The 17,966-nt window shown below is 43.9% G+C and overlaps 2 long non-coding RNA genes across 2 annotated transcripts in view; one reads left to right on the top strand and one right to left on the bottom strand.

The window, feature by feature from the left end:
- Positions 1-649: 649 nt before the first annotated feature.
- Positions 650-17,966, bottom strand: part of LOC148224784 (uncharacterized) — a 22,610-nt gene continuing 5,293 nt past the window's right edge. Inside the window, exons 2-3 of the long non-coding RNA XR_015801406.1 lie at positions 2,086-2,124; positions 650-755 (exon numbers count right to left, since the gene is read on the bottom strand). This is a non-coding gene — a long non-coding RNA (uncharacterized LOC148224784). The remainder of the gene's footprint in view (positions 756-2,085; positions 2,125-17,966) is intronic.
- The window catches only part of LOC148224783 (uncharacterized), a 27,037-nt gene continuing 14,427 nt past the window's right edge, over positions 5,357-17,966 (top strand). The window contains exons 1-2 of the long non-coding RNA XR_015801405.1: positions 5,357-5,580; positions 5,679-5,779. This is a non-coding gene — a long non-coding RNA (uncharacterized LOC148224783). The remainder of the gene's footprint in view (positions 5,581-5,678; positions 5,780-17,966) is intronic.

Raw genomic sequence — 17,966 nt, 5'->3', positions numbered from 1 at the left:
ACCACTGGCAAATGCAACTTTGCACAGGTTTAATTTCTTAATTAATGATCCACGATTCTGCATTTAGAGGACAATAAAACCTCATGGTGTTTTTGCAAAGATATACAGACACACCCAGCTCTCTGGGCTCAACAAAATTGCTTCCATGTTCCAAAGTCAGCCCAAAGCCAAGGAAATGAGTGGCTTCTCAGTGGGGCAAAGAGGGCAGATGGACGGTGTAACACCTCTTACCCTGGGGATAGATCCCTGAGACTTCGTTTATCTTGGGCACAGTTTTGGTTTCCAGCCCAAAAAGCCAGTTCTAGTGGTGGTAGTGATTTTTGGTCTATTTTATCTTTCTACCAAGCTCTGAATACCAAGTTTGGGTTTTCATTTAAAACAATTTCACATTATTTTATGCTAATAGATCATGTCTTTCTTTCTACTTAGAAATCACACATTTATTCCCACCCAACAGCCACAATACATCCAGAAAAGCATTCAGGACATGGATCTGGATGTCTTGGATTTATCAACATACTTTTCTGAAATTAGGAAAAGATGTGGTACTTACACAATGTTAATTCAAGTACTCAAACATGAGCAAATTTACCCACTGGTCTGTAAAGGGATGGAATACCAATAATTTTCCACTCTGGAATTACTGTTCCTCTTGGAAACTACAGAACCTTTTATTGGTGCACTTGGTCCTCTGCTTAGCATGATAGGTTCTTGCTTGTGGGCTGTGCCAGACTAAATAGCACCAGTTCGGCTGTCTTTAAAGAAAAACAGAAAAAAAGAAACAAAGAAAATTTGCATTTTGAAAAGTAGCACCAACTTTCCACTTTAATTTATAGAATCATAGAAATGTTGAGGTTGGAAGAGACCTCTAAGATTATTGAGTCCAACTGTTTAGCGAACAGCACTGTGCTTACTGCTAAACTATGTCCCCAAATGCCACATCTACCCATTTTTTAACAATACCAGGGATGGTGGTTCCACCACTTCCCTAGGCAGCCTGTTCCAATGCCTCACCACTATTTCAGGGAATAAATTTTTACTGATATACAACCTGAAACTTCCCATGGGCAATTTGAGGCCATTTCCTCTTGTCCTGTTACTTGTTACCTGGGAGAAGAGACCAGCTCCCACCTGGCTACAGTCTCTTTTCAGGCAGTTGTAGAGAGGAATAAGGTCTTCCCTGAGCCTCCTTTTCTCCATGCTGAACACCCTCAGCTCCCTCAGCAGGTCCCCATAAGCCTTGTGCTCCAGACCCTTTCCCAGCTCTGTTGCCTTTCTTTGGACACGCTCCAGCCCCTCCATGTCCTCCTTACAGTGAGGGGCCCAGAACTGAACACAAGAATTGAGGTGTGGGCCCATGGTGCCACGTGTAGGGGGACCATCCCTGCCCTGGTCCTGCAGGCTACACCATTGCTGATCCAGGCCAGGATGCCATTGGCCTTCTTGGCCACTTGGGCATGTTCTGGATCACATCCAGCTGCTGTTGACCAGCACCCCAGGTCAACACTGGGCAGCTTCCCAGCCACTGCTCCCAGCCTGTAGCGCTGCCTGGATTTGTTGTGACCCAAGTGCAGAACCAAGCTCTCGGTCTCACAGAATCTCACACCATTGGCCTCAGCCCTTTGTTCCAGCCTGTCCAGATCCCTCTGTAGAGCCTTCCTGCCCTCCAGCAGATCAACACTCCCGCCCAGCTTGGTGCTGTCTGCAAACTTACTTCCCACCCTCATCCCCATCTTCAAGCCCCAGCTTTGTTTTCTGTTGAACAGCACAGACAATTTATGTTTTTGGAGCTGTGTCTGACTTGCACACTCTCTGTGGGTGGGCAGAGCCAGCCATGGACAGCCTCAGCCTGCTCAGCCAGGCGGGGAAGCTCCCTCTGCTTGGGCTTATTTCTGTTCCTTTCTTTTCTTTCCAGAAGCCATAGTACATTTCTTTCTGAGGCATACAAATCTGACTAATCCCTCAGGAATGTCTCAGGGGAGGAACCTCCCACAGAAAGGCACAGTTACTTGCAGTATAAATTCCCACCAGATGCATCCGACCCCAGGACAAGACTTACACAATATCAGGGAAATCTTTACTTACTCCTGTTCACCTCTGCACAGAACTCATCACACTTCCCTTCTGCAAGAAAAAGAAAAGCTCGATCAACTCTAGCTTATGTCCTTTAAATGATTTTGAGTTTTCCAGAAATTTGCAAACTGCTTGCCGTTATTCAGAGCACTCAGACAGCACTACTGGAGCCCCCTCTCATCAGATCTCCATCTCCAGCTCCTGCAGCCAGCCTAGCACAGGACTCAAGCACAGCCTTCCCTGCTGCAGACACCAGCAGTAGTGCCTACAGAAGTGTAACCAATATGAAAAGAAATGTAGCTTCACCCACTGCTATCAAGTCAAACAGGTAATTCCTGCCTCTCTGTGTGTGAGCATCAGGAAGCTCAAAAAAGAAAGTTTGGACTTTGAAAGGTAGTTCAAAGATTCTGCTGAAGTTCTCACCCCTTATCCCCACTTTCATGCCTCGGCTTTTTCTTTTCTGTTGAACATCATGGAAAAGGCGTGTCCTTATGTCACCTTTGCTCAGATCTCTGGTCCCTGGCCAATACTGCAATGCTGGCCAGAGGATGAGCAGGAGCTTGGATCTGTTTGTCCAGAGGCTACATTTAAGCAGGTGCTGCTGGGTGCTCAGCTGCCCAGACCCAGGCTGCATCTCCCTGGACTCGTGGGTATCACAGGAGAGGGCAAGCATCATGTAATTTGCTCAGTGACTGTGCTCAGAGCACATCCCACCCTCTTCCAGTGAGGCAAGGAAACAGTGGTGTTGCTAGCTAGTGTTAACTCCAAGTCCAGTGATTTTCCACAGTCCCTCCTACAGAAACTACTCCTATTTCTGTGGGAGCTGCTCAGATGCTTCAGAGGAAGGCTGGAAGTCATCTCGAGGCAAGGGACTGAGGCCACCTTGCAGGGATGTGAGAGCCCAGTGAGCACCATGCCAAACCCTCTATCTTACTGGCAGTTCTCCAGGGTTAATCTGGTGGAAACTGCTGTGGCACTCAGTATCCAGCACAGCTGCTGAGTCCCATTGCCACTTGAGTCATTCACTCAAGGGAAAACCCACAGCAGGCTCTGGACCCACACAGCACAGTGGGAGTGGGAGCAGCATAAATAACAGAGTCGTGTTCCTGGGGGCAGCTGCTGAGAGGATTCCTGGGATGTGCAGCTAGAGAGTGGGGTGTTAAATAAGCACAGCCTGTGCCCCCACGCTCCTGAGGGAGGCAGGGAGGGAGGCACTGCAGGTCATGCTGTACATGCCCCAAGGAAGACAGGAACACGTGTAGCTGCTCAGCATCAGTTTCCAAAAACATTAAGCAAAGAGGAGAAAGAAAGACAGGGCTTCAGTGGCTCTGTGAACTGAGATAAGGGCAATGAGGCTTTTAGTCCTTGCAAGCAATGTGGTTCTTTTCTGCTCTCGATATGGCACTCCTGCTGTCATTTCTGAGTTGTGCTCTCACAGAGAGCCACCCAACCACAGGCTTCAGGGGAAAACCACAATGCAAAAACACCTCCTCTCACCCCTTCTCCCCAGCTGCCCCTTTTCCTCATTTTTGGGAGTGAAGAGCAAATGTATCCACAGTAACACAAAGGGGTTGCACGCCAGGTGCATGAAAGCAAGCACAGAGTTCATCCCTGCTTGCCCTTGTGCAAGCTGAAAACCAGCAGCTCTGGAAGACCACAGAGAAAAGAGAAAAGAGAAGGAAGAAAAGCTCAGCCTGCCTGGGGAGGGAGGTGGGAAGTGGAGCAAGAAACACTCTGTTCTTTGGAGCATTTACAAGATAAAACTGCAATGCTTAAAATCCAGCATCACCCAGTTCCTGAGTATTTCACTTCAGATCTGTAAATGCTCATCTACTGCTAGCAATGGGCATGTGCTTATATTTTACAGATTATATATGAGTTATGCATTCAGATATTAGACAATTTCAGGAAATCTGCATAAAAAGAAACAGATTATTGTAGCTTTTACAGACCTCAATAGTGGACATTTTCAAAACTTTATATAATCACTCTATGACTATATGACTGTATGATTTTAGTGTATTCAGATGTATGAAGGTAAAAGATGGGTGCTGTATGGCTTCTGAACATGCCTGCACATAGGCTGAAGTTTAGATAAGAGCTGCTTCATGTTAGACAGTTCTTATATAAACCTGTGAGTTTCTTACCATGCCAAGTCGAATGTAATGGTCCCAAGTCTCTCAACAGTCGTGTTTTAGACAGTGAAGTTGTGAGACTTTCCTCAGGCAAGTTCAGCCAGTGGAAGGAGCCCTTCACTGAAGGAAGGCAGAGGTACTGCAAGTGTCTGCCTGAAAAAAGCAGCTCTTCCTGCTGCTAAGTATTATTCCATGGCTTCCTTGTACCCCATCTCTGCCTGCAGCCATCTCCCCTGCAAACCCCAAGTCACCTGGGCTCCTGGCAGCCCCACTCTGAGACACAGCAGATCCAGGTTTGCAAGTGCCTTGGTAGCTTGCAGCAATGCTGCAGGACCCTGCACAGAACTGGAAGCCTTATGCACCTGAGGGGCACCTGTATGGAAAAAAAAATGCTGTGGAATTGAAAGTTTAGGGATGAAGAAGAGCTCCAGGCAAGATCCCACTGAAAATAATTTGTGTTTCTGCAAGACACTTCTTTATAGGAGTGGTTTCAGTCTGGGGCTTGAGCGAGCAGAGCAATGGCTGTGCTGAGAGCAGTGAGCTGCTGTGCTGTGCTCTGGGCTGTCTGGCCATGTCTGAAGCAGTGCAACAGAGCCATGGCCCTGACTCACAGTCAGCACGGACACCAGTGATTCCCTCCCTGCACTGGCAGCCAGGACACCACAGCTCTGCCTCCAGCACACCACAGCCTCTACCCAGCTAGTCAGGCACTGCCCAGGGCCCTCCTGTCACAAGCAGGTCATAATCCTTACTGAATGCAAATGCTTTTGCTTCCTTGGGGCTCCTAAATATGGCCTGGTCCCCTACAGCTCTCCTGAGGAGTTCTCACAGCCATCCCATCTCACATCCATCATCAAGGCATCCCATTTCCCCTTCCTCTCCTTCACCTGCAGCTCAGCATGAGGACCACAAATGGAACACTCTGGAAAAGCCTGGAAACCTTCCTGAGCACAGCCAGGCAGCTGCAGGGGCCCAAGCCCCTGCAGTACCAACCACCTTTTGTGAATTCAGCAGTGTGATCCTGAGTCACCACATATTCCTCTTTTTTAATTTTAGAAGTAGTTAACTCCTCTTCTTTTTATTATCTCGATGTATTCCTCCTCTCATGCCCATAGGATTTCAGTTACTGAACTTCCCATCAGCTGGCACAAAACTCTTTTGCTCTTCCCTAATATGTGACCCCAGCTTCCTGGCTTTTTTTTTTTTCCACCTTTCCTTGAACTTCTTCAATTTCGTTGGTGACTGTTTTCCTATGAAGCAAGGTGGACTGACTGCAGCTTAGATGGTGTCTCTGCACACACAGAACAGGCACAAACTTGCCTTCTGCCAGCAACACAGCAGCTCTGGGCAACGAGGAGCAGATGGAGACACTGTAGGGGCCAAACATTTCTAGAGAAAAGTTAGAAATTAAGATAAATACAAACAAGTCTCTCATCTCATGCCAAAACCAAAATTGTTTTCCTATTACAGAGAAAGAGGAGAAAGAAAAGCCCAGGACAGCCAGAAAGCAGCACCATAGATGGAGCTGAGGGCTTCTCTTCCCCTGTAACCTGGAAGTTGCACAGAGGCAGGTATGGTATGTCTGCAACTTGCTGCAACCAGCAGAATTCCAGAAAACATCGTCACAGAGCAGAATAATAGTCTATCAATAACTTTATAACCTTGAATTAGGTACATTTTTGTGGGTGGTGAGAAAGTATATTGTGCATCACTTGTTTTGTATATTATATTTTATTATTATTATTTTTTATTACAATTTATTACAATTTATTACAATTACCATTACCATTATCTCTTCCTTTTCTCTATCTTTATATCAACCCACCAATCTTACTTTTTTTCTCCCCTCTATCCCACTGGAGGGGCGATGGGGGAGAGTGTGTGAGTGGCTGTGTGGTATTTAGCTTCCTGCCAAGTTAAACCACGGCATGAGGAAGATGAACTTTGAGACTGAAAGCAATGGGTGCTGCTGGTCAGATCATGAAGTGTAGCTGTGATTGTGCCAGTCTCAGCTCTGTAGAAAACTTTATGTGTACCTGCTGCCTGGTGAAAGGAAACCATAGACAATGTGGTATCAGCCTTGTCTCTAGTTACCACATTTAGGTTGAAAAAAAACCCATAAACTTCTTGGCATTTATTGGTTTTGGAGTGTAAATGGACCTTGTGCACATCACGTTGCACCAACAATACTTGAGTAACTCACAGGGCTGCTCTTAAGTAACAACTGCAGTTTGCTTTGAGCTTACTGAAGGGAGGTGTTATTCTTGCATATTATTACAAGAAGAGATTTGAGGTATCAAAACAGCCCCCTTTTATTTTTTTTGTGCTGAGTGCATGGGGGTAGAATACCATAGGGGCCTGAATTGGGAAGGGAAAGGCTGAACTCCAGAGGTTTTGGGTTTACCATGCTCCTCATGAAACCCATGACTTTTAAGAGGCATTGCTTATGTGGTTAATTAGCAAAGAGGGTCTCTTTGAAAGATAAGGACAGTAGCCTCATCATAATTGTTGTTCTGGATGATAGTAAAGGATAGCTTAAGGGCGAAAATATAAGAAATATTACACCAGCAGTTAATTTGTACTATTTCCAATAATTCAGCTAAGCCTAGAGAAAATAAATATATGGGTTTAAAGATGGTTGCTATAGAAACTAGAGGAGATTTTATAGTTGCTTATGAGAGTAAAGAAGGTTCTGATTGATAAGACAATCACATTCAAATAGTCACTATGGAAACCCAAGGTGACCTGGAGGAAACGTGATTCCTCTCATTTTGTTCCTGTGGGCAGATGAAAACAGCCTGGATGGGGGAAGGTCTGGGCTGAGTGATAAAGAACACCACAGAAAGGCAGCACTGAGCTCACTGTGGTGCTAGAGGTGCTCAGTGCTTCATATTGCAAATCTCATTGACCTCTGTATCTGTGAAATAAACTTATTTACTTACCTGTCAACAGTGGGGCATTTTTTCTCATTGAAATCAATAAGAACTCTGTAGATGATTTCTTTGGGGGCAAAGCAGATTTGAGAGACCTTTCTAAGTCTCCAGTGCATCAAAGCCAGGCCATTTTCACATCTCCTATGGAGCTCAGTGCTCAGGAGCTGCCTGTGCTTTGCTCAAGTGGGGCCACGGAGTTGCTGAGCACTTTTTGCCTTTGCTAACAACACCTTCTCCTGGAAGTAGGACAGTAAAAAATCTGATTATGCAAGCCTTTTTCTTGTAGATTGGTTATTCAAGGACCAAGGTAGGTCAGCCTGCATATGACATAAACCAAAAATTGAGTAGTAGGTTTATAATATCTGAGTAACCACTTGTCATTTGCTTCCAAAATCCATTTTTGCAGACAGTGATAGAATGTTAAAGGGCACGTGCTCAGTGCTCCTGGACACAGATGAAAACTAAAGTTATCCCAAAAGTTTGTTTTTGTTAATGCCAATGGATATCAGTTCCAGGTATTTGAAATACACCAGTTCCTCAGAAAGGATTCACAATGGGCCAGACCCTGCCTGGTTCCTCTGCTCAAGCCTTGCCACATTCTTCTCCTGTATTATCTAGAAAATCCTTGATTCACACTACCCACATCAGATCAAATCATAAAGACATTAATCATTAGAAATTTTTATCTTTTTATTATTGACAGTGAAGTAAAAAGAACTAGCTGTCAGCCTCAGGAAAACCAATATTTCTGTAATTTCACTAAATTTCCAGTGTGAACATGCAGATAAGGAGGAAAAAAGTCATCTGGAGAAAACCTGAGGACAGAAAGAGTAGAGTACAGAGCAGCACAGCTTCCCTGAAGCTCTCACTTTCTGGGGTTAGCTGCCAAATCTGGTGAAAGTGGTCAGGAAATTAATCCAGCCCAGCTGGCAGGTTGCTGACTTTTCTAATAAGCTTTGATGGATTTGGAAATTGCCCTCCCATGTAGAAAACCTAGGTGTGCTTGTACATCAGGTAATCCATAATGAAAAAGAAAATAAATTAGAAAGAGAACATTTCAACTTCTGTCATCAGATGAAAAGTTTAAACCTGAGGCTGCTCCTAGAAATGCAGATAGCACTGGCAGACATTGTGCTGGGGCTGGAAGCAGGGAGAAATGCTTGGACACACATTATCTTGAAAGAAATTCCTACTGGTTTTAAAGATAAGCAAATTTGTTACCCATTACTAAAGCTGTTGACTTGTGGCTGGAAATAGGAATTACTGCCTTAATGTAGACATAATGATTCAGCTACAAGGAAGAGAATGAGATTAATATTGAATAAACGATGCTCACAGAAAGGTGCAGCCTGCCAGGCAAGTTCCTGTCTTGATTTGTGTCCATAGAAAGGAAATACATAGGTGAAATACATAGGTAAATAAAATGTACAAGTTAAGCTCTTTGCACAGAAGAAATGAGTGTAAATGTGTATTTGAGCTTTTTACTCTCAGCACTGCTGCTCACACTCTCCATCACCACATGACAGAGCACCCCTGGATTTGGATTTTTTAAACCATGTAACTCAATCTCTATGCACCTTTCAGCAGATATAAGTCACACTGGGAGAGAGAGCAGCTATAGCTGGTCTGGGAAAATATTCAGGATGTAAAATCCCCCAAAGCACACATGGGAACACTCATCAATGAGGATAGATAGCACTTCTTTAACAGTGCTGGGGATGGGTTGGGAAGATGCTTTTCTGAGAGCTTATTACCCTTTTCCTCCAGGCTGAAGAGGTCTCAGAGCACCCCTCCTGGAAGCATACACTGCTCAGTATTCCCTGCAAATCATCTCAACTTGAACTGGCTCCCCTGGGCCTCAGCTACCCCATACCAGAGGCATAACTTGTCCTGCTTCTGTAAGCCCCACTTTAAAACTCATCCAAGAAGATAGTATGACTTGTTCTCTTCTTTAATCTTTCAAATTTTAAAGAGAAAAAACTTCCAACAACACCACAAACTGCACCAATTATTGTGATAGCAGCAAAGCATCATTTTGAGAATTTTGAGAAAACAGTTCGTGAAAACATCCAAAATCGTAGGGAGTAGAAATTCTAAAGCTCTCAACATTGTGGGACGTGTTTTGCTTTCAAGAACCCAATCCTTCAGTTCTGAAAAGTGACGAGTAGCTGTGAGCCTTATTGCTGTTCCCTGGTAAACACCATAAACTCACTGACGGAAAGTGTAGGGTTTATCCAAGAAATGTGCAAAGGCAGTAAGCACCATCTGCTGGCTTCAGCATGAAAGAGAACACCAGGATTTTTTCATCCAGTTGCATATCTCTTCAGCTCTTCTGCCTCCAGTTTTAGGGCAAACTCAAAGAAACTGGTCCAACAACATCAAAAACCCCAACCAGGATAGGTATACCTAACCAGAGCAAGACTGCCCAGGGGACATCAGTAATGCTGCAGATAGATCAAGCTAAGATAGGACAAAGAGAAGTTAAATTAAGTGAAAATTCACAATAACTTTGTCAACATTCAAACTGAACATCATTAAAATGAGGCCTTAACTTTAACCTGACATTGCATTGTATTTAAACACAAATGCTTACCCTTGCAGACAATGTGAGCCAAATATTGACACAGCCTTAAAAAAAGAAACAGGAAATGTTTTGCAAGAAAATAATGTATGCAGACTTGTTTTGCCCCCTCAGACCCTGATCTCAAATGAGGATGTGGGGATTTGTCACAAGTAGAGTGGGGCAGCATTTTGCAGATGTTTAACTCACATTGCAGATGTTTGTCACCAAAGGACTGATGATTGAGCCAGTGAGAGCTGAAGTTTTGCCACTGGTTTGGCAAAACCTCTCAGCAACTTGCAAAAATTGAACCCAGAGCACCAATAAAAGTAAAAATAGGTGAATACTGCCAGTTTCCAAATAACCAAGAGTCAGCCCCAGCCTTTTGCATTGAGAGCAGGACAGAAGATGCCACATTTCTGGTTAGCTCACAGGAAGGGCCAGTCCCGCAGTGCTGGGGCCCCAGACCATGGCACTTGCCTGGCAGTGAGTGTGTGCAGTCGGTCCCTGGCTGTCCCTTGGCTTGTCCGGAGTGGCAGTGGTGCCCCTCAGGTGGGGGTGCCTTGTCCCCCTTGTCCCCCTTGTCCCCCTGCCATGGGGGCTGTGTGTGCCAGCCAGGCCAGCACGCAGCAGCTCAGGAGAGATGAAGGGCACCTGTGTGTATCAGAGGGTGTTCCCTGCTCCATCCCTCCCCAAGGAATGCTGGGGCTTGTGGGGAAGCACTGATGGAGGAAAGCTTGCTCAGGTGCACCAGATCAGGCTTTCTCCCACCTTGCTCAGCCTGAGCCCTGCACACCTGGCTTGTTCTGCCAGGCAGGGATAACAGGAGCAAGACACCTATTTTGTTGGTGCTAATCAAGGATAATTCTTCCTCAGAAGATGCTTCAATTAGCATTTGGAACTGCCTCCTCAGATCATATCTGCAATATGAAAATGTTGAGTTTTAGTTGTTTTAACCCTACTCTAGCTTTTGACTACAAGATGAAGCATGGTGAGTAATCTCATCTGAGCTAGGTTTGTCCTGAGAGACAAACAGCCATGGAAAATAGTGGCAGTGGCTGTTCTGTTCTTGCACAGCAGGAAAATTTAGGAGCTTACTTAGCTCTCTGCATTGCTGTGGTCAAGTCAGTGATCTCTGCAACATTGCTGCTCTCTGGTCTGATTAAAACGAGTCTCTCAGAGTTCCTTGTATCTACAGCCTCTGACTTGATTGATTGAGGACAATATGAATGATCAGTGTTTGAGGTTTCTTTTCAGCACATCCTCAAGCCTCTTACTTTAGTCTTTAATCTACAAATTAGAGAACTTAACGGTGAATGTTGAATACGTTCATGTGACCAAAGTCCACTGAGAATGCCTTACTGAGATCATGAGCCATTATTTCAGTGTTAATCCCAGCACCCAGGACATCTAATGCATCATTAAACACAGCTTAACCATACCAGTATCTTTAAGCTCTATTTGTCAGCAGAATCCAGCTTCATTAAAGTCTCTGCTAAAACATCCTCATTACTCCCTGTCTGTAGCTCCACCATAACCTCAAGCATTGTGAGGTTTATTGCTTTCTCATCCCACTAACACAATCTTTTGTTTGGCAAAGGTCCTACCCTTACACTTGTTTACAAACAAATAACACTGAGCTTCCCAGGAGCTTAATTGCTTCTCTTTGCAATACTACATCTTAATATGGGTGGTTATTTGTAGGTATTTATTATGTCTCCTTGTAGTACCTGGTAATAAACTGTGCAACACTGTGTGCAAAATTAGCTGGAACATGGCTTGTTAATTATAAGAGGTGTCATGAAGTACATGTTTCATTTAACAAAATGATTAGTTATAAATATTTTATTGCAACAGCAGGCTCTTTGGTATACCACACAGTAGTTAACAGCAACATTTTCTTGCATTGGGTCCAACCCTGCTTTTTGTCATTTGAAAGAAAACCCATTTACCCAGTGCTCTCCTCAGGCAAATAGCCTCCAACTCCTGCAGCAGAAGGCAAAATGCCTTTCTTTGGGAGAGGTAACACATTTTCCTCCATCCCCAGTGTAAAGCAGGGAATGGCTAGGCATGAGGAAATTGGTATTGTCAATCAGTGTCACCTCCCATTTGTACTGAACATGCCTTAGTGCCAAATATTTTGGAGGCAGGCCCTCAAAAGGCATTAGCTGCATTTCATATTCACTCACATCAAGGGCAGGATGCACCCATACTCGACTTCAAGGTCGATAAACACCCAAGCACATAGTGTGGGTAGATGATAAGATTATAATGAAGAGAGACAAAGTGACCTATTTAGCAGCTTTGTACATCCAACAGCATATTGTGGAGGAACATCACATGAGACTTGAATTGATATCAAGGCCAGGGGGATCCAGTAGTGCAAGCATGAACCACTTAGTCTCGTCTCAGGAGGAGTTTGTTGCACTGTGAAGCAGTGAGATTCAACACCCGCCTTGGCTTCTCCTTGACAGTCTTCTAAAAAAGCACATGAGGAGTTGCCACCCCCAAGCTCTATGAGCAGGCAAGGTGCTGCTGCCACGTCAGGTCCCTGTGTGTGGCTGTCCTCTCACGCAGCTGAAGGGACACCCCAGACACTTTGCAGAGACAGAAGGCAAACGGTATGTGACCCTCACCAGGCCAAGTGCAGCACAGCAGCATCCTATTAAATACAGTGGAGAATGAAGGGACATAAAATCCACCTGGGATCAGCATCCTGCTCGTCACTTATGGCACAGACAAATCAGTTATTCCACAACCTCCTTTTCTGGCAATGGGGCTGACCCTTGCCTCAGGTCTTCTTAACATATGACTGCATTTGGGAGTGTCATGGTAAGGCTCCTGTGGTTTTTGGAAGAGTGTCCAACAAGTAATTATTGCTGCACAGGGGAAGAAGCAGGACAGTGATGTGTATCCTGCCTTTGGGCAGTTTGAGCTGGGTCACTAAATTAGGATAATATTCCAAATATATTGCTCAATCTGTACAAAATCCAAGCAGACTCTCATCTAAATTAGAATGAAAAATTTCATATTACAGGATAATTTTAATGTAAAATTTGAATCTCATGTAATACTTCCTCTCTTTAATATACTACAAACCTTTACTAAAATCCTATTTATGAACTTCTGAGGCTGCAGTTCTTATTCCTGTTTTTGCTTGAAAGACTTGTCCACCAAGTGAGAAAAAACAAATTACAAGACCTCAAAGCTGTCCCACATGCATACACACACACATGCATGCACTCTGAATTCTTCCTGTTGCAATGCAGACTTTTGCATGAAAAGTGTTTCATCTTGCCTATGACTCTGAAAAGTGTGTATGATACAACTTTGAGATGTTGTGTAAGAATAATTGAATTAGAATGCTTTATTTTCACAGACGATTTTTACTCAGTATGTAAAAAGTATGGTTGCACAGTCTTTGTCTCCATGTTGATTTCTGGACAAGTATCAGAATTTTAGGAATAATTTTTTTTCCCAAATATGGTTCAGATTAAGGTTCATTTTACATTAAAATATCATATCTGTCATGAAAAAGCAAATATGAATGTAGTCCAATTTTGTTTAATACTGTTTGCAGAGTTATCATATAGTTTTTACATAAGGCAAACACCTCACCCTCCCACATTCCATAACCATAAGCAAGTAACCACTCTGGACATGGAGAGAAAATGTATGTTTAAAATATAGCTTTTTCATATATTAAAATTGCTAATATTCTGGGTTTCAGAGTATTCTGGGCAATTCAGTGTTTACAACATTATGTGGTTGTTGAAACATCTCCTGTCCTGAAGATTAAGTCCACAGAACAGAGCTACACTTTAGCAAAAAGCAGTCCTGCTTTTCAGGCTTTGAAAAATTTTAGTTCATGGACAGTGCTATGTGGACTCATGCACTTCTTTATTATCCACTTGAACTTCTCCACAGGCATTGACCTATAGCTTTTTGTTCCCCAACTCCTGGGTGTGGAAAACACATTTCTGAGAAAGGTAATTTTGGGTTTGCTTAAGGATCATTCATAACTGAATGTGTTAATGTGAGTTTGCACTTCTGAACAGTTCACTCTAGAAATACAGTAATTTTATTAATTCCATCATGAGTTCATTATTCCAGTAGTTGATAAATTCCAGCTTTGTATTATCTTAGGATCTTGGGAAGGATTCTCTCATCTGACTCCAGCAGATCACAGCAACTGGGTTTAATTCCCTTCTTCATTTAGCCTGTCTATACTATTAAATAAAATGAAAACCTGTTTGGCTACTTTTTAGACATCTGGATACAGTGGTATAATTATTGTTTTAAAAATGAATGAAAACAAAAGCCAGGGAAGAAGCCCAGGGCTTTTTCTGCAGTACAAAACAAATTGTGGTAGTTTCAGGCTCTTTAGAAATACATTGTAGAGAAAAGCATAGTTTGAAGCTGATGAAAAGTCTATGTAAGCATGGTAAAGTGCTTTAAAAGTGTCATGGATCAGGTTAAATTATAGATCTCGTGTGCACAAGAGTGGGACAGTTTTTTCTTGATACCCAGAAACGCCCCTCCTGGGACTTGTGAGGTGAAGAGCAGCTTTTGAGCAGTGGTTGGCAGGTCAGACACGACCCCAGGCACCTGGGAGTGCAGAGCAGTGCTCCCACTGCAGCCCCCACACACCTTTGAAATGTGCAAATGTCCTTGCCAGGATATTCTAACCTGAAAGTGGCCGACTTGTTCACACTTTTCTACTCTTCTGCCACCTCTGAAGCTCACTTTCTGATTTGGGCTGATTTTCTTTCTTCTTGCTTAGCTTGTCTGGCTTCTGACTCTTCCTCCTCCCTGGCTCCTTGGGCTTGCTCCTTTGCCTCATCTCTCTGTTCTACTTTTTCCCCATTCAGGTCCTTATTTCCACTCTTTTCTCCTTCCTGAGGCTCAGCCTGTTGCAGAGTCCAGTCCACAGAGCAATTTCCATGGAAAAAGTGGAGAAACTGGGTGAGCACTGCATCCTCTTCCCCCAGTCCTGCCCTCTGCCCAGGCCATGTCACCTCCTCCTGCAGCCCTTGTCTCCTCCTGTCTTTGCTGTTCCTGTGGCCATCAGGGCACACTGAGCCATGGCCCATGCATCAGTTTCGAGATGTGATCATGTCAGGTCATCCAGAAGCCAGGGCTATTTATTATTTAAAGGGTCACAGCACTATCCCCAGGACTCCATAGCAAGCGATTTGCTAAACTAAAGCCTTGCTCTTTTCATTCTGCCAAAATTCCCATGCTGGATCAGCATCTCGAGCTGGGGCATAGCTGGGAGCACAGACAGAGATTTCAATCACCCCTGCTCCCCACCACCCACAGCCATGTGGGAATCTCCCAGCACAGCTCCAGCCTTTCCTCTGGTGAACAGTAGCAGGAAAAGGGATGGATTTAGCTACCTAGTTACAAACAGTTTGGAGAGTGAGCAAAGGAATAGCACTGCCTCGTTTGCAGTATTGCAGCCTGCTTTGTGTAGGCTGCCCAACCTACACCAGCCTTTCTAGGCAAGTGCCAGGCTTCCTCCTTCAATAGAGAGGAACTTTCCCTTTTGACAGCTGCTCTCTCCTTCCCTCCTTGGCCCACTCTGGACATTTGTTCTCATCCTCTAATAGACATAATAATTTTGCTGGCAAACCCATACCTGAAATACAGAACTCAGCCTTTGAAATTCTTAAAGAGTCATTTTTTTTGTCCAAAGTTGCAAAGTAACAGAAGAAAGTAAATGTTAAATGCAAAAGTGCCCTATGTTGCTGTTAGTCACACTCACAGTGGCACTGTGCAGTACATTGCCCAGTGTCAGGAGTTAGTTCTTCTAGAAGGGGCAGCTCTGGATTAATCAGAAAACACTTATTTTCCTTCCAGACTATTTTCTTAAATTTACTATACAGACTATTTACAAATTTACTATATTTATGCAAGCAGGATCTCATTTATACATACTCCCAAAATAAGACAATGAGGATACAACATTTTTAAGGAAGTATCCTATATTTAATCCACTGCTGTCTCCTCATTTCAAGTTGAATGTCTCCTGTTAGCTGCTGGGAGCTCACTACACTCACAGAATCACAGAATGGGTCAGGCTGGAAGGGACCTCAGTGGGTCATCTGGACCAGCCTCCCTGCTCAAGCAGGGCCATCCCAGAGCACATGGCACAGGATTGTATCCAGATGGTTCTTGAATTTCTCCAGTGAAGGAGAATCTACAACCCCTCTGGGCAATCTGTTCCAGTGCTCAGTCACTTTCTAATATGTGTGTAGCTCCTAGTAAAGATAAATATGATTACTTTGAAGCAAAATATTTTCTATGCCTTTGCAGTCACCCAAGGAGAGTGCTTTATTCCCCTCCCATTCTTTGGATCAGGGAGACACAGTGTTTGCTGCAAGTGTTCCATGCACTACTGTCTCCATTCAGGAGAATGACAAACAAAAGTTTCAAATTTTCACAGAGCTGCTCTCATCAATAATTTGCTGCACAAATAAGCTCCTTGAGCAGTAGTAGTTAATAAGATCCTGAGATGGTAAGTGATGGGGCATGGCAGCACTTTGCTTCATTATCTACACACACTGCAGGTGGCATCATCAGGGATCGATCCAGAGCCACATGAGTAACGCTGTACAGCCTAGAGCCAGGATCCAACTGCTGAACCAGGAACTGGGCAGATCCTGCAGGAGAGGCAGCAGGGTGAAAGGGCTGGCCACAGCACACATTTTTGTGTTCTGTGCATGAAACCTTTGGGAGGGGATTTGAGGAGAGCAGGAAGTAAGAGGGGAAATAATGAAAGTGATGGACATTTGCTCAGCTCTTTTCCCCTTCCAAAGGCAATCCCAGCAGGATTGTACAGGCATCTCCAAGCGACTGCAAGCCCAGCCCTGAGAGCTCCAGCTGCTGCTCCTGTTAGTGGTACCCATATCTCCCCTGCAGCAGAAGGTCCCAGCCAGACTTGACTTTAACTTTCTTTTAGACCCAGGTTATATCCCTCCCAGACTTGGCTCCTTCTCTTGCTGATGCCATGAGGTAGAGTTGCTGTCTGGCCCCTTTACCTCTCTTCCTTGTACACCCTGACTGCATCAAAACCAGTGGTTGACAAGGCAGGGCCCCATACCAGCAGCAGCAATGCCTATTCATGCAGCCATCGTAATAGGAGCATAGAACATTTAATGTTTCTATTAAGAATTTTGTCTCATGAGTAACAGGCAGACTGAAATTCTAATTCTGCCCTTGAATATCAATGTCTGTTGCTATTCTTTCTCTCTCACCTCATCCTGCTTTCTTGAAAGGGAATAAATAATTGGCTGAAGAGAGATATGGCATTTCTTTGTTCAGAGATACTTGGCTTGTGCAAATCTGTTTTTCATGTCATGCATGCTCAGGTCCTGCACACAGCCTCAGCATTGTCATTCCCCAAGAAGCAGCTCATGTCACTGTGTCCTCTCAGAAATCCAGCCTGACTCAGAAGATGAAGCAGCCAACATTCATGGACAGAAATTTCCTCCAGTCAGTAGTTTCTCCTATGCCTGTCTAGCTGAGTCTGCTGCCAGAGGATTCACACTCTCAGTGTCTTTTCTTTTCTTTTCTTTTCTTTTCTCTTTTCTTTTCTTTTCTTTTCTTTTCTTTTCTTTTCTTTTCTTTTCTTTTCTTTTCTTTTCTTTTCTTTTCTTTTCTTTTCTTTTCTTTTCTTTTCTTTTCTTTTCTTTTCTTTTCTTTTCTTTTCTTTTCTTTTTTCTTTTTTCTTTTTTCTTTTTTTCTTTTTTCTTTTTTCTTTTTTCTTTTTTCTTTTTTCTTTTCAAAATCCTGTAGGCTCCAGCATCCCAGCTTCTCTTTCTCAAGAGAAAGAGTTACCTCCTGCCCATCCACACATTCTTTATTTTCTCCTCCATCACTTGGAGGCTGAGCTCAGTCAGGAAAAAGAGAGCTTCACCTCAGCTCCACAGTTGGTGGGCTCACTGTTGGCTTCTGGCCTGACCAACAGAGGCAAGTGTCTGGGAACAGCTTGCCTGAGCAGCAACCCCCATTTTGGGAAGTTCATACTATGAAAATGAGAGGTTTGATTCCTCTGTCACATCAGAACTGCTCATTGCAGAGCCAATATCTAGGACTATGTGGAGTTTGAATTGGAGAGCCATTTGGATATGTTTTTGGCTTATATTCCATCTTCCATCTGAATAGCCAGCCATGTAATACAGCATGCCAAACTCATGGTTTTTTCACACATTACTGGTAATTAGGTTCTCCCAAACTGCCTGTGACAGCTCTGTGTCTGGC

Source organism: Sturnus vulgaris, chromosome 2 (assembly GCF_052056855.1).
Source record: "Sturnus vulgaris isolate bStuVul1 chromosome 2, bStuVul1.hap1, whole genome shotgun sequence".
NCBI classification, from domain to species: domain Eukaryota; kingdom Metazoa; phylum Chordata; class Aves; order Passeriformes; family Sturnidae; genus Sturnus; species Sturnus vulgaris.
This window is presented reverse-complemented; position numbering and strand designations above follow the sequence as displayed.